The sequence below is a fragment of the Cetorhinus maximus genome, chromosome 1, assembly GCF_964194155.1.
Source record: "Cetorhinus maximus chromosome 1, sCetMax3.hap1.1, whole genome shotgun sequence".
Lineage (NCBI taxonomy): Eukaryota > Metazoa > Chordata > Chondrichthyes > Lamniformes > Cetorhinidae > Cetorhinus > Cetorhinus maximus.
Window position 1 is genome coordinate 170699455 of NC_135879.1, and position 15646 is coordinate 170715100.

Here is a 15646-nt window from a genome sequence, read left to right on the forward strand (position 1 = left end):
ATTCCAGTTTTATTAATTAATTAAATTTAAGTTCAACCCGATGAGGTGAAGTATTCTATAGCAACAGAATCTTATGTAATAAGGACTGATTAGGGAAGTTGAGTTGGTTCCAGTCAAAAAGATGAAACTTCAAGGTGACTAGCATAATTTTCAAACTTACAAAGTACTGTAAAGTTGATCTAATCCAATTATTTATATTGACTAAGGGTGCAAAATTACCAGAAATAATTTAACAATTAAGAACTCAAGAGTAAATCTATGTTTGCAGAGCAATTTTACAAAAGTGTATAAATAAGTATGGTAAATGTTTGCCTTTGCCACGTGGGCAGGAATTTGGTTGAGCAATTGCTATCCATTACGGACTCCATTCAACTTTCAGAATATTTAAATGAAAGCTAAACAGTTTGGAGCTGAATACCACAGAATTATACCAGTTGCCCACCATGGAATTTATTGGACACCACTGAAGACATGCCGTGAAGACATTAAGAGTTTAATAGATAGTGTGAGATTCGAGCCATATATTGGGATTCCTGGTCTAGACCTGAAGGACATTGGTTAGTTAACCAATTTCGTGTTTAAATATTGTAATTTTGTTTCTGACACAAAAAAAATATAAACAGATTCAGATTATCTCCAAGTATAACAAAAGACTTCCCAAACATTTTTATCACAGTAACTCAACTTTTAATTGTGCCAAAAAACATGGTTTAATGGTAATTATGTCAGATGTGGTGTGATTGGCTGTCAGTAATAAGTAATAACAATTGCACATTTAGTAACTTGAGATTAATTTTCCAGGACACAGTAACTTATTAGTTAATCATTTTGGTGTAAATTAAATCCTTATGCTGTTAATTAGATAGTATCATGGATCAAAAAAAAGTTGTTCTCCATGAATTTTCTTACCACTGTTAAGATGAATACCTTCCCCTACATTTCTGAATTCGTAACACAAAGTTGTAGTTTACATTGTAAATATTCAGTGACAGCGCAGAAACATTATCACAAGTTGCCACAATGTCTTAGCAAATATAAGTGGAGTAGCTGAGCCACACTGCTCATGAAGATCACAGCTTCAGTGTTCAGCCTTTGCAGTACTTCTGGATCAGAGAAGGGGAAATTAGTGAGGATTCCTTTTCTTGATTGTTTTCCTGAGACCCTTGCTGTAAGTATGTGTGATGTCAATGGCTCTGATGCCCCCTGCTGCTGAACCATCCATGGATCCTGACCGTCAAGGTTCACACATAAATAACGGCCAACTGGGCAATGAAAGAGAGGTAAAACAGTATCCGTGGAAATGTAACACAAAGAGAGCGGGAAAAAACATGACAGGAATAAAATCACATTGATCATGTACAAAATCATCAGAGAATTCTTGTCTCACATTAAAAAGGCATAATACATAAAACAATTCGGGCTAGTGAAGAAATGAAATGGGGATTCCAGAGAACGAGGTGGGGTATGTTTTCTTGTTCTGTTTTGGGGAATCTAAGATCTTCTGGTGACAGTACATTGAGGAAAAGCTAGTAGTTAGGTTTACATTTCTGTTAATGCTCAAAAACAATTATAATCTTCTACAGGTATGCAAACCCTTCCAGTTTGATGATTTAATGTTGGACAGACAATCTGATAGCACTGAAATGGTTGTAGGATTGGCTGAGAGGTAGAGATCAGTGTCAGCAGTATACATACAACAGCTAATAACAACTTGCACTAATATAGTGACTTTAAGATGGCAAAGACACACACAGTGTAATAAAAAAAGGCCAATGGTGCATCACGGGAGTATTAGTGAACAAATTTGACACAAAAATTTAGTGACCCACATGAAGAAACAGGTGACAAAAAATTTGGTCAAAAAGATAGGTTTTAAGGAGCAACATTTTTTCTAATCATTAATGGGATGTGAGCATCTCTGGCAAGGCCAGCATTTATGCCCATTCCAAATTTCCCTTGAGAAGGTGCTGGTGAGTTGTACCTGAGTGGTGAAAATATTCTTACAGTGCTGTTATTTAGGAAGTTCCAGGATTTTGGCCCAGCAACAATGAAGGAATGGGCACATATGGCCAAATCAGGTTGGTGGGCCTTGGAGGGCAACGTGCAGGTGGTGGTGTTCACATGTGCCTGCCGCCCCTGTCCTTCTAAGTGTTAGAGGTTGCAGATTTGGGACATGTTGTTGAAGAAGCCTGGTAAGTTGCTACACTGCATGTAGTAGATCGTACAGTCTGCAGCCATCCGCAGCTGCTGGAGGTTGAAGGTTGAAGGCAGTGGATGAGGTCCCAATCAATTGAGTTGCTTTGTCCTGGATGGCGCTGAGCTTCTTGAGTGTTGTTGGAGCTGCACTCATCCAGGCAAGTGGGGAGTATTCCATCACACTCCTGACTTGTGTATAGTAGAAAGTGGAAAGGCTTGAGGGAGTCAGGAGGTGAGTTACCCATTGCAGAATTCCCAGCCTCTGACCTGCTCTTGTAGCCACAACGTTTTTATGGTTGATCCTGTAAAGTTTATGGTTAATTGTAACTCCCAAGATGTTGATAGTAGGAGTGTTGATGATAGTAATGCTGTTGAATGTTGAGGAGAGGTAGTTAGAATTTCTTTTGTTGGGGATTGTCATTATTTAGTACTTATGTGGCACAATTGTCATTTAACACTTACCAGCTCAAGCCTGAATGCTGTGCTTGTGGACAGAGACCAGTAATTTTATGGTTACCATTAACGATACTAGCTTTTTATCCCAAATTTGTTTAATTAACTGAATTTAAATTCCCCATTTGCCATGGCAGGATTTGAACTCATGTCCCTGAATCTTTAGCCTGCTGAATTACTAGTTCAGCAACATAACTAATATGGTGACATACCTCCCTTAAAAAGTGAAGGAAGTAGGGAGGTTTAGGGAAGAAATTCCAGAGCTGAGTGCCCAGGCAGCTGATAGCACATGGTGGAGCGACGAAAATTGCGTATGTGTAAGAGGCTAGGATTAAAGAAACACAGAGGCCTGAGAGGGTTGTAGGGCTGGAGGAGGTTACAATAGCAGGGTGGTGGCAAGACCATGGAGGGATTTGAACATATGGATGAGAATTTTAGAACTGAGAACTGGAAGCCAATGTGAGCACAGGGGTGATGGATGAATAACTCTTAGTGTGAGTTGGTTATATGCTGCAAGGTTTTGGATGAGCTCAAGTTTACCAAAACTGGAACAGGGAGACTGGCCAGGAGAGCAGTGAAATAATTAATTATGGAGATATAACATAGTGTTACAAATATTAAGTTTATAGGATTGTTATGTTTTGGGACTGTGTCTTTAATTCAGGGTAAAATAGAGGAATGAAGGGGTTCTGAATTTTGCTGACAACAAGCCTGGGTGCCATGATTGTTAAATATTAATGGGGGCCCAGGTTATTTTACTGGGAAGATGCAAGATATTTACATCTGTAAACAATGACCAGGGCAGCTGTGCCAACAGTGGATAGAGTGTTAGTCTCCATGTCCCAGAACGGTATTAGGAATGTCAGGTTCTGTAAATGGGTATACTTTAAACTGTCAGTTTAATTCCAATAACGAATGAAGTTGGGGGTCTAGTGGATAGCTAATTAGCATTTCTACCTGGATGCAAGACACATGTGATTCACATTTCCATAGAGATGGGCATTGAGAGAAGAAGGGTCCATAGGAAGCCATTGTAGGGTTGGGTTGTAGATTTTCCTAAAAATATCACTGAATTTCACTGACAGGGTTAGTCTGCAAGAATCTGACAGAGAGAGAGAGTGAAAGAGAGTGAGAGAGACAGAGTGAGAGCAGAGGAATAGAGGCAGCAAGTCCAATTGTTCACAACGCAGAATGTGGGTGGGATCTCTTGCTTGGATTGAAGATAACAAAGTTGTGAGGGTTAAGCAAAGCTGGAAGATTTGTTGAACTTTAACCAGAGGGAAGGATCTCCAGGGTAACCCTCTGAACTTCACAATTTTTTGAACAGCCTACTTATTTCAATGCCAGATTGTAAATTCCAGATTGCTGTGTGGCCGCGTTCACCCGTACCTTAGAGGGAACATTTCTCTTCTTCACTACTCCCATCATTCCTTGAAGGTCCCATTCCATCTTCACCTCTCACTGGTCCCAACACATCTCTCCTCTAACAGATCACATTAGATTTCTGTTCTCACATCTCCCATTTCCCTCTCCTCACCCATGTTCCATTCTCCCTCTCCCCTCATACATCGCATTCTAGCTCCCCTCTCACTGGTTCCATTCTATCTCTCCTCACACATGTCCCATTCTACCTCTTTTCACGCATCCTATTCCAGTTCTACTCTCACAGGTTGTGTTCACCCTCCCATCACACATCCCACACCTGAGCCAGAATTTTACAACCCCCCCTCCCACCCCAGGAGTGGGCTTGAAGGTGGGAGTTGGGGTGGTGGACCATAGAATCAAGTGGTATGGTGGGGTGGGTATGCCAAGGCCATTGTCTACTTGCCCTTGCTGGTATTTTACCTGACTGCCGACTTCGGGGGGAGGGTACCTCAAGTTTGGGCACCCTGTGGCTAATGGAGGGCCTCCCCCTGCCCCCAGCAAAAAGGGCTGTCCCTGCCTGATCCCCCCCCCAACCCCTTGGCTCCTCCCGACTGTGCCACCAACTACTACATCACCTCCCCCACCGCCCACCAACACCATGACCTGACTGACTGGTCCCAGTGAGATCGTCCCACTTACCTTTCAGTCCAGCCTCCCCTATGGCTCCTCATTGAGGACTGGCTGTAGTCCTAGCCATGGTTTTGGTCTTGGTGGTGCTGATGTGACTGAAGAGCTGCTGGCCCTCTGATTGGAGCACATGGGGGCAGCAACCATGACCTCAGACAATTAACTGCCCGTTGACCATAAAATCCAGTCATGGCTTCTGGGTTGGTGGAGGCTGGCTCACCTCCCGACTTTCTGGCTGGTGGGCAGGGCCACCACTTCTCCATAAAATCCAGCCTCTGGATTCTTAGCTCTTTCCTGACACACTTCAGAGAGCAGATGAAATGCAAAAATAGCAGGGTGGATGCACACGGATCAGAAGTCTGGGTTTAGATAATAAAGAAACTGAAAACTCCATTCCCCTTGCCAACAATGAAATAAAGCTCACATAATCTGCTCTCTCATCCATTATCCATTAACCTAGACAGCTTCAATTAACCTACAGTTTCCAGGCTGGCGTGTGTGGTTCAGACAATGTTAAAGGTAGGTGCTCATTGGCCATGCTGCATATATATATGATCAATAAGCCAATCTGCATCGTAGGCCTGCATGTCAGAAAACATTAGCTGCACAATGAGACTGAATCAATTGATGAAGTTCATCCCAGCTTGGTGTGTTTATCTGGCCTTGCCTACTGGCTTTGTTTTGTTTAGATGCTGAGGATCTTTCTGGGTCATTCAGCTGCAGGTTGAGTCCTGGGCCATCAAGAGCTGCAGAATGGGGAGCACTCCAGAAACTCATTCCAATCAAGGATTAGCAGCCAGATGCTCCACAGTCCTCACCTCTTCAATTCAAAAGAGTTATCAATTCTCTTTTGAACGCCACCCATTGAATCTGCTCCCACCACCCATTCAGGCAGTGCATTCCAGATTGTAACCATTCAGTGCAAAAAACCTTAGGATCCCATTTGCCTTATTAACTGCTTATTAATCTGCCCTACCACTTTCCATGATTTTTCCACTCATGTCCCTCTGCCCTCGCCTTCTTTGGAAATGTATCCTTTATTCTATTTTGCCTCCTTATTCTTCTTACCAAAATGTATAACTTCTCTGTATTAAGTTTCATCTGCCATGTATCCATCCATTCTACCAGCCTGTGTCCTCTTGAAGTCTATCACTATCCTCCTCACATTCACAATACATCCCAGTTTGGTGTCATTTATAAATTTTGAAACTGAGCCTTGCTCTCCCAAGTCTAGGTCATTAATATATATCAGCGCTATAGGATATCTCCACAGTCTTTATTCAAAATAGGCTGATGAAAACTGTAAGCAGAGATTGGAAAGCAATTTTTTACAAAAATTAATTGATTTCTAGAATATAAGAATAACATACAGTGTTAATAAACTTGAAATCTAATAATGTAAAATGAAAGTCTTAGCCTACTCCCTTTGCTGTAAGCTAAATGTAACATTAATTATTTAGATACAAGAACTTGGTGCTGAACATTTTCAAACGGCTTTACTTCATTCTGGTGCAATCATCAACACACACAGCTCCTTATTTTGATTAGTAAACTATTGGCGAAGAGTGTATACAAAATATATACTCATATATAGCGACTCGTCAAGGTTCCTTCAACAGCACCTTCCAAACCCTCGACCTCCACCACCTAGAAGGACAAGGCCAGCAGATAGATGGGAACGCCACCACCTGGAAGTTCCCCTCCAAGCCACTCACCATCCTGACTTGGAAATGTATCGTCGTTCCTTCACTGTCGCTGGGTCAAAATCCTGGAACTCCCTCTCTAACAGCACTGTGGGTGTACCTATGCCACATGGACTGCTGCGGTTCAAGAAGGTAGTTCACCACTGCATTCTCAAGGGCAATTAGGGATGGGCAACAAAAACTGGCCTAGCCAGCAATACCCAAATCCCATGAACGAATGAAAAAATTATATAAAATGGAAACAAATCAGTGTTTATTTGCATAGAAACAATTCACTGTACTGTTACCTTTCAGCTTAAGCCAATTTTCCTCATGTCAAAATCCCAATTTCAACCATGACCAATCAAAAATGCAGTCTATCAAATATATGATTTGGGATAAAAACAAAAAACGATGAAAAACTCAGCAGGCCTGACAGCATCTGTGGGGAGAGATACAGAGTTAATGTTTTGAGTCTGTATGATCCGAAGAAGGTCATACAAACTTGAAACGTTAACTCTTTTTCTTTCTCCACAGATGCTGTCAGGCTTGCTGAGTTTTTCCAGCATTTTCTGTTTTTATTTCAGATTTCCAGCATCCACAGTATTTTGCTTTTATATGATTACGGAATACAAGGAGTACAGGGAGGGCGAGTAAGACATAGGGCAGCATACCAAGGTCACTTTTGCACATCTCCTAGAACCTACAGTATCATTTTCAGGATTCTAGAAGCAAGTTATTCAGCAGCCTGTTGATTGAGTAAATTATTAGAAACCATATAATTTGATAGAACCTACTAAGCATTTAGAGATGCATCGCCAAATCAGAGTACTACACTGCAACCAAGGCAATGTCTCCAAGGCCATCATAGTCTGCTGCATGCTGTTTAAATTTTCTATCCAAAATTGGGACAAGAAGGAACATCATTGGGCTGCCAGCCCACGGGAAGAAGACAAGAGACAGAGGTGACAATGACACAAATGAGGTATAGGTAGGATTAGTGGTACAGGCCATTGTGATTGAGAATGACTGGGCATCTCCTGCCGTTGACCAACTTTGTTGTTGCAATGAAACCCTGTGCATTGGGCTGAACTTTCCCTGTCCCACCATTAGACAGGACTAGAAACGGAATTCAAGAACCTCGAATGAGGGTGGCTGCCTGATGGAATTCTGTGTCTGAGCGCTCTTATCGGAGACAGGTTTGCCCAGTACTGGCTACCCGCCCAGCAGCAGGTAGCTAATTAGGATCAATTAAATACCCAGTTGGAGGCAAATTGGTGATGCAGCTGGGCTGTTCCCAAGGGCAGACAGGCCCCATGCTGAGGCTGAAGCCTGCCGTCTCCTGGAGGCTGCTTCCCAGTGACAGAACAAAGGAAAGGCCAGTGAAGCCTTCGTTAACACACTCCCCATTTACCCCAGCCACGGGTGCCAGAAAGCTGAGGCTGAGCTGCAGCCGCAGGCCATGCTGCAGAAGGATTCCCCCTTCACACTGATGGCCTGGCAGCTGTGGTCACACCTACTGTTTACAATTTCATAATTCTTCAGAAGCCACCTTCATCTTGAGGTGCCCTCCTGTTTTCCTACCTACGTCGACAGCATCTACCTCTCCCAGTGTAACTTCTGGCTGGATATCATTGTGGGTCCTCTGATTGGGCCCCCTGGTTACCTAGTCCACCGCCATCCTTAATTGGATGGGGCTCCCAGAGGCGGATTGTTAATTGGCTGCCTTTGAGAAGATCATGATCAAGATCACATCACGGCCATTTCGGGTTCCTGACCTGGAATTGAACCCAGCAATGGGGTGACAATGATCTTGGCAAAATCTAGTTGTTTGTTCCCCTAAGGACATACAACACTTTGCCCATCAGGATAAACTGCCATCTTTCAGTCTCCTCCCAACACTTAGAGTTGGATTGTTACTTCCTTTAAGTTATATTTTACTCTCTTGGCATTAAACTCAACATCCCATTTAATTCGATGTAGGTTGCTTTGTTGAGGATCAAGGCCACTAAGACTCTTAGGTCTCTTTCATCTTCACCCACAGCTAATTTAACAGTATTCATAGAGAATGCTTGTCCTTTTCTTTTCTTCCTATGTGCAATGCTTTACAGTTGTCTTTATTAAAATTCATCTGCTGGTGTTCTGATGTTTTCTTCAAGGACTCCTGCCCTTTATGCTGCAGTATATGCCTGGGTATGCATTTATGCTTGCTGAGGGATAGGGGGATTTCACCATTTATTGTTTTGATCAGCTTGTACTGGGGGAAGCAGAAATCTTTATGCTGAAGGCCATTTAAGGAGGCATATGAATATATCTTTCTTTGATTTCACAGGCAGATTACTGCTCAAGAGATAGTGACAAACACACGGGCTCCTTTCTAAGCCTCTGTCTGCCCCAACTGCAAGGTTAGGCTTGTCCAAGTTAAGAAGGCATGAAGCTGACATGATAATTTTGGAGATCTTTGAGGAGTTATAAAGCAAAATTCCTTTTACTCTGCACACTCGCCCCGGCCACCCCCATCACCTCCAACTAATTCAAGAAATGAACCATTGCTTAAGGAATGCTGTTGTGTGCAGCAGTAAAAGTAGTAGAAAGGGTTTGACTATATTTTCTTTTATCTGGGGTAGAATCTTCCAGTCGGCATGCGGGGGCAGGCCCGACATGCCGACGCGTAAAATGATGGAGTCGGCTGCACGCCCGTCAAAATGTTAAGGCCATTAAGAAATTAATTAAAGTATTTAAGAACACTGCCTGTCCAACCTTAAGGCTGGTGGGCAGGTGAAAAGCTCAAGCGGCCTTCGTAATCCCAAGAAAATATTTTAAAAACTGTTGGCTGATGCTCCCTGAAATGTGGATGGTACTGTGGATTGTAATTAACTAAAGAGTCATGCTGCTGCCTGGGTAGCTCGCGTTTAACTGTGTGTTCAAATGGTCCCAATCATCTGGATGTTTACCTCGTGGAGCCCCTCTCTGTTGGTGAGTGTAGCCCCATTGGTGTAGAAACCAATATGGTGACAAGTGGCATCAATTAGCCTTCAACTTATAGCATCCCTACCACCTATAAAACTGCTGAGTCCTCTCCTGCTGCTGCTCTTCCTTAGAGAAGGTGAGATGTTTTCTTTTCCTTGAAAACAATGCTGTGGAAACCCATTGGATGAAACTGTGCCCTATGAAAGGAGTCAGTATCATAAAAAGCAGTAATCAGCTTTGCCATCACAGCAAGGCAATATCAGTCCTGGGGGTAGTTTGGAGGATGTCCTCCTGGTGCCAACACAAATTCTCTGCAGCCTCTTTCCTAGTGAACTGAAATCTTATGATGCATAGCTCCTCCGCAAGTCTACAAAACGTCACTTTACCTTGTAAACATGCGTCCTTGGAAAGTGAGCGCTGCTACAATGCAGGCACACTTGCCTTTCTTTCTGCTCATGGAGATCCTATTCACCCTCCTTTTCACAAAGAGCCAGTGGAATACATGATTGTATGTGTGGATGAATTTGCCATGCCAGGTAAAGTGACTGAATTGTTTGGAGTGGAGAAATAAACAAATGCATACACAGTCCAAATACATACCTCTAAGAGACTTGAGCCATGGAGCAGCATGAATTTCTGTCCCTATGCAGCCCTCGCAGAATAACCAAGACTAGTACAAAACCAGCACAAGGATACTGCCTCCTCTACACCCTTTGGAAAGCCATTAATGGCAAAGAATGCCTCATCGATTCTTTGCTGTTGGTGTACATATACTGAGGAGCTGATAAATCGACATTCTCCTGCACAAAAGGTCAGTAACTTAAGAAATGACCATGGATTTTAATTTTAATGTATTTCTTCATTTGGTTTTCTCCTCGTACAGGACCAAAATTACAAAAAATATGATATGATAACACAGTTGTACTCAAAATACATGGTAAACAATAGTTAACTGATATTGTACATCAGAATGTACAGGTTTGACAGATCTGTCAGGTTTTACATCTGGATTTTCACAAGTCATATGTTTACATGTTCCTACATGTGGTCTTCATCACTGTGATTGATGCATGTGAGGCCTTGAAAAAAATGGCTACTTGTATAATTGCCATGAATAATGGGTAATCATTATGATATCATGAATGTTTATTTAGCTGATCATATCACTTAACACATTTGCTTATTAAATCTACATCATTAATAACAATGGACATAAAAGTAATGCAATACCTATATGAAGGCTGCTGCTTTCTTGAAGGTTTGCATGCCTGTATCACCAACAGCCACCATCCATTTTTAAAATGAGCAAATCAAAACCCAATTTATTGCGTTCTCTTCCTCATCATTTACTCCACTGTCAAATGGAGTAAAAACGATCACAAACAGCAGAAACATTTAACCAAGTGTTGAATACTTAATTTGCTGATGACCCCAAACTCTCCAGGTATGTAACACTTTAAAGGCAATTGATTGTTTTTAGAGAGAACTGGACCAATTGGGTAGATGTAATGAAATACAGCAGATACATTTCAATATGGATAAATGTAGAGTCATACAAATAAGAACAGGCAGCAGTGAAGTTGAGTAGCAGGAAATCATCCTATTTTAAGACTACTGATAGAAAAGAGTTTGGCTGTGACCACTGATCATATTCAAATTATCAGTTCAATGTAAAATATTTAACAATAAGGCAAATTGAATACTGAGGGGCATCTAGAGCATCCAAGTCAGAAGAAGACAATAATGATATGGTCAATGGTGAGGGCTATTCCAGGGTGTTCCACCAGGTTTGGTCATCCTTCCTCAGAAAGGAGATTAGAAAGTGTTCGGGGACAAGTGTTTTCGATGAAACAAGTTATGGCTATAAAAAAATTAATTTTGCTGCAGAGAAAACTGAGGGGGTTCATGATCCAAGCCAATAAATGATTAAGTGTGGAGATCAAATGGGTGGACGAAAGCTGTCCAGAACAGAGGACCATGGGTTTAAGATTAAGTATAAGAGGTTTGGGACAGATTAGTGTTTAACTAGAGCCACGTCAAAATAGAAGAATAGATTAGATGGGTGGTCAAGGAAGGTATATGAGAACACATAGGATTAAGACTACCACTCATGTGAAGAGTAGACATCAACATGAACTGTTTACACTGAACAGACTTTTCCAATGTTCTAATTTCTATTCAAAGTGGAAGGCATTGCTAGCATGATGGCTACATCACACATCAAGGCCTAGATTTTTGCAGAGTCATGAAGACTCCGCACCTTATCCAAAATGGCACTGGGACCCTGAATCCAGAAATGCTGCCCCCATTTCTAACAGATCTCAGTGCTGAGTTCTACAGACCCCATTTTCACTGGAGTGAGGGTTGTATCCTGAAGTGTGTGACTTATGATTTTTTAGAGTAGACATAAATGCTTGTAAAGGTAGAAAAAGGTCTGCGGAACTGTCAAGCTGTGAAGTTATTTAAGTCCCCTACCCTCTAAATTTTAAAAAAAACAGCCTGCCTGTGTCTCTCAGTTGACAAAATGGTGCTTGCAGGTTCAATAGCTGCTTGTTGATATAACCCTTAGGGCTATCATTATAGCAACTATTACTGCTTGACTGTTTCCACAACCAATCACTATTACAGCAGGTGGCTATGAGTTTGCAGTTTGATTGGCAGCTCCAAGAGGTTATGAAGAGATTAGCTGTCTTTGGTGTGGGGTTATAAACACAAATGTTTGTTTTCTAAGGGATTATCGATGAGAGCTTTTTTTAATGTAGCGAAGTCTGTAATAGATATTTAAACTTTGGCAAGAATTTTCCCATCAGCAAGCGGGGGCGGGGCCCGCTCGCCAACGCATAAAATGACACGGAATGATGTCGGGCGGAACTCCCGATGTCATCCCACGTCATTTGCATTTTCAGGTCGACGGGGGTGCAGCTGAGTCAGCTGTGCACCAGCTGACCTGTCAACGGCCTATTGAGGCCACTCAAAAAGCAATTAAAGCAATTAGTGGACCTGCCCGTCCAACATTAAGGTTGGCGGGCAGGTTGGGAGTGCTGGCGGCCACCTGAAAAAGCATGAAACCTCATTCATGGGCAGGATGAGGTTTCATGACTGAATTTAAAAAATTAAGATTCACTTTTACTTAAAGTTATGTCCATGCCTCAACGTATTTGGCATTGTCACATGAGGGGACATGGATGGTAAATTAAATTTTTGAAAGAATAGGCAATCTCTTAGTCTCAGGGAGGTCAGGGCGCTCCTTTGCGCGCACATGCATGCGCGAAGGAATGCACTTCTGCATTTGCCATTCCCCCCCACCCACACAGGGAGCGCACAGCACTTCCATGCGGACGTCATGCTGGGTAGGCCTTAACTGGCCCACCCTCGAAAAATGGAGTGGGCCCCCAATCGGGGGCACCGATCGGATGGGCCGCCCGCCCACGCCTGCTCCAGCACTTCCCCCCCAACAGGGGGAAAATTTTGCCCTTTATTTGATTTCATCTCAGCATGGCTCCTGAGATCTGCCCATGGTGAGGGGTTGTGTGAGTGGTGAGACCTAGAGGCTTAATATTAAATAAAGCAATTGGGATGAAGTCCCAGAGAACCAAGGCGGGCTTTTTAACTAGCCTGCCTCAGCACTCAGCAGTCCCTGGGGCCACCTCCAAACAGTGTCTGGGACTCGTAGGCCAAACTCCAGCGCTTACCCACCCCTTGGAACAAAGTTCCTGCAATTCGAGGCACTTTTTCCCCGAGACAGGTGTGGCAAACAGGGAGATTTCCCAACTCTGTGCACCCGCCTTAGGAATGAATATCTAGGCCCAAGTGTGATTTGCTGATAATTAACTGTAAGCTAGCGAAGTTGAAAGTACGTTTTCAGGTCAAAGACTGAGAGTCAGGTTTAAACCTGATTTATTCATGTAAATCACAATAATTTCGAAAGGCACTTTTACAATATTGGATGGCAGGCAGCAGAAAGGATTGTTATAGATTCACATTACCAGCCATTGCAATAATTTTCCATGATTTATACTAAAACCTGTCCATAGCTTGAAGAAGCACATGTATCTAATGGATCAAACTGCTCTTCTCACTCTCTTTTGTTTGGGTGTATATCAATGCTGCAAAGAGCACCATCTTGTGGTACAGCCAGCAATCCACAGCTAATGAAATTCAGCTTTCCATTCAGCTAACTACACAAATGTGTATATTTGGGAGGGCTCAAGGTAACTAAAATGGCATTTACTTTGGGGTAAATTCATTATTTTTAAACATCACTTTTCAAAATTAGCTTCTATCTTTAAAGCCTACTGTTTCTAAAGTGTTTCTCTAGAGGTTGCTGAGTAGAAACAGATTTTATTTGTGTGGCAAAACAGTGCAGTGAAAAAACATTAAAATTGTTATAATTTGGAAGGTTACAATTATAAACTAATCAAAGCATTGTTTACCTTTGTCCATTTTAAATTGCTGTCCTGGTCTATCTGCTCTCTCCACAATACTATTGTTAAGGCAAAGGAAGGATTGGAGCTGATCTGGTACCATCCGTCTAATTCCTATGTTCTGCAGCTGATTACAAGAAAGTGTGCAGAACAGATTGGAGTGACTTAACCATTCATTTTCCCCCCTTCTTAGTGGAGAACCGTCAGTGTTCACGGCAGCATGGAGATCAGGGACTTACTGCAGGGAGTTCTGGTCTGAATCTGGGTCTGATTACCCAGCGGCATGTTACGCCACTGTGGGGTGAACTTTACTGCTGGTAGCCTTACGGAATTTCAGAGCCCACTCATGTACAGTGTTCTACTCTCTCCCTTAGCCTCAACTCCCAACTGCTATTAACAACAGGGATCACACTAAAAATAAAACATTTCAGCTAATCAATATTTCAATATTCAAACTGGATGAAAATGAATTATAGTGAGTTGCCTTAATATATGGAGTGGACCATAATAATACGGAGGGAGCATTTAATCAAGTGTGGCATCAAAGAGCCCTAGGAAAAATGGAGTCAATGGGAATCAGAGGAAAAACTCTCCGCTGGTTAGAGTCATACCTAGCACAAAGGAAGATGGTTGCAGTTGTTGGAGATCAATCATCTCAGCTCCAAGACATTACTGTAGGAGTCCCTCAGGGTAGTGCCTTCAGCCCAACCATCTTCAGCTGCTTCATCAATGACCTTCCTTCCTTCCTTCCATCATAAGGTCTGGAGCGGGGTGTTCGCTGATGATTGTACAATGTTCAGCACCGTTCGCAACTCCTCAGATGCTGACGCAGTCCATGTCCAAATGCAGCAAGACCTGGACAACATTCAGGCTTGGGCTGACAAGTGGCAAGTAACATTCACGCCACAGAAGTGCCAGGCAATGACCATCTCCAACAAGAGAGAATCTAACCATCACCCCTTGACATTCAATGGCATTACCATCACTGAATCCCCCACTATCAACATCCTGGGGGTTACCATTGACCAGAAACTGAACTGGGCTAGCCATATAAATACTGCGGCTATACGAGCTGGTCAGAGACTAGGAATCCTGCAATGAGTAACTCAACTCATGAATCCCCAAAACCTGTCCACTATCTACAAGGCACAAGTTGGGAGTATAATAGAATTCTCCCCACTTGCCTGCATGAGTGCAAGTCCAACAGCACTCAAGGAGCTTGACATTGTCCAGGACAAAGCAACCCGTTTGATTGGCACCCCATCCACAAACATTGACTCTCTCCACCACCGATGCAGTCGTAGCAGTGTGTACCATCTATAAGGTGCACTGCAGGAACTCACCAAGGCTCCTCAAACAGCACCTTTCAAACCCACGACCACCACCATCTAGAAGGACAAGGGCAGCAGATAGATGGGAACACCGCCACCTGGAAGTTCCTCTCCAAGCCACGCACCATCCTGACGTGGAAATATATCGTTGTTCCTTCACTGTCGCTGGGTCAAAATCTTGAACTCCCTTCCTAACAGCACTGTGGGTGTACCTACACCACATGGACTGCACCAGTTCAAGAAGGCAAGTTGGGAAATTGTTGGAGTTAATAGTGGGAAATGCAGAAATGGCAGAGACGCTTAATCAATATTTTGCCTCAGCTTTCACAGTGAAGGACACTAGTACCACCCCAATAGTAACAGGTGGTGCAGAGGATATAGAGAAGGAGGAACTTAGAACAATCATGATCACTAGAGAAAAAATACTGAGCAAACTATTGGGATTAAAGGATGACAAGTCCCCAGGACCTGATGGCCTACATCCCAGGGTCTTAAAGGAAGTGACAGCAGAGATAGTGGATGCATTAGCTATAATATT

At 42.8% G+C, this 15646-nt stretch overlaps 1 long non-coding RNA gene across 2 annotated transcripts; it reads right to left on the reverse strand.

Moving 5' to 3' along the window:
* Positions 1-664: 664 nt before the first annotated feature.
* Positions 665-14716, reverse strand: LOC144685391 (uncharacterized). Of its 2 annotated transcripts, none has more exons than XR_013577717.1 (2): positions 13787-14716; positions 665-2564 (listed from the first exon to the last, which is right to left on the reverse strand). It is a non-coding gene; the product is annotated as an uncharacterized LOC144685391 (long non-coding RNA). The 2 variants fall into 2 exon arrangements; XR_013577716.1 differs by lacking the exon at positions 13787-14716 and adding an exon at positions 6286-8945.
* Between the last annotated feature and the right edge of the window lie 930 nt (positions 14717-15646).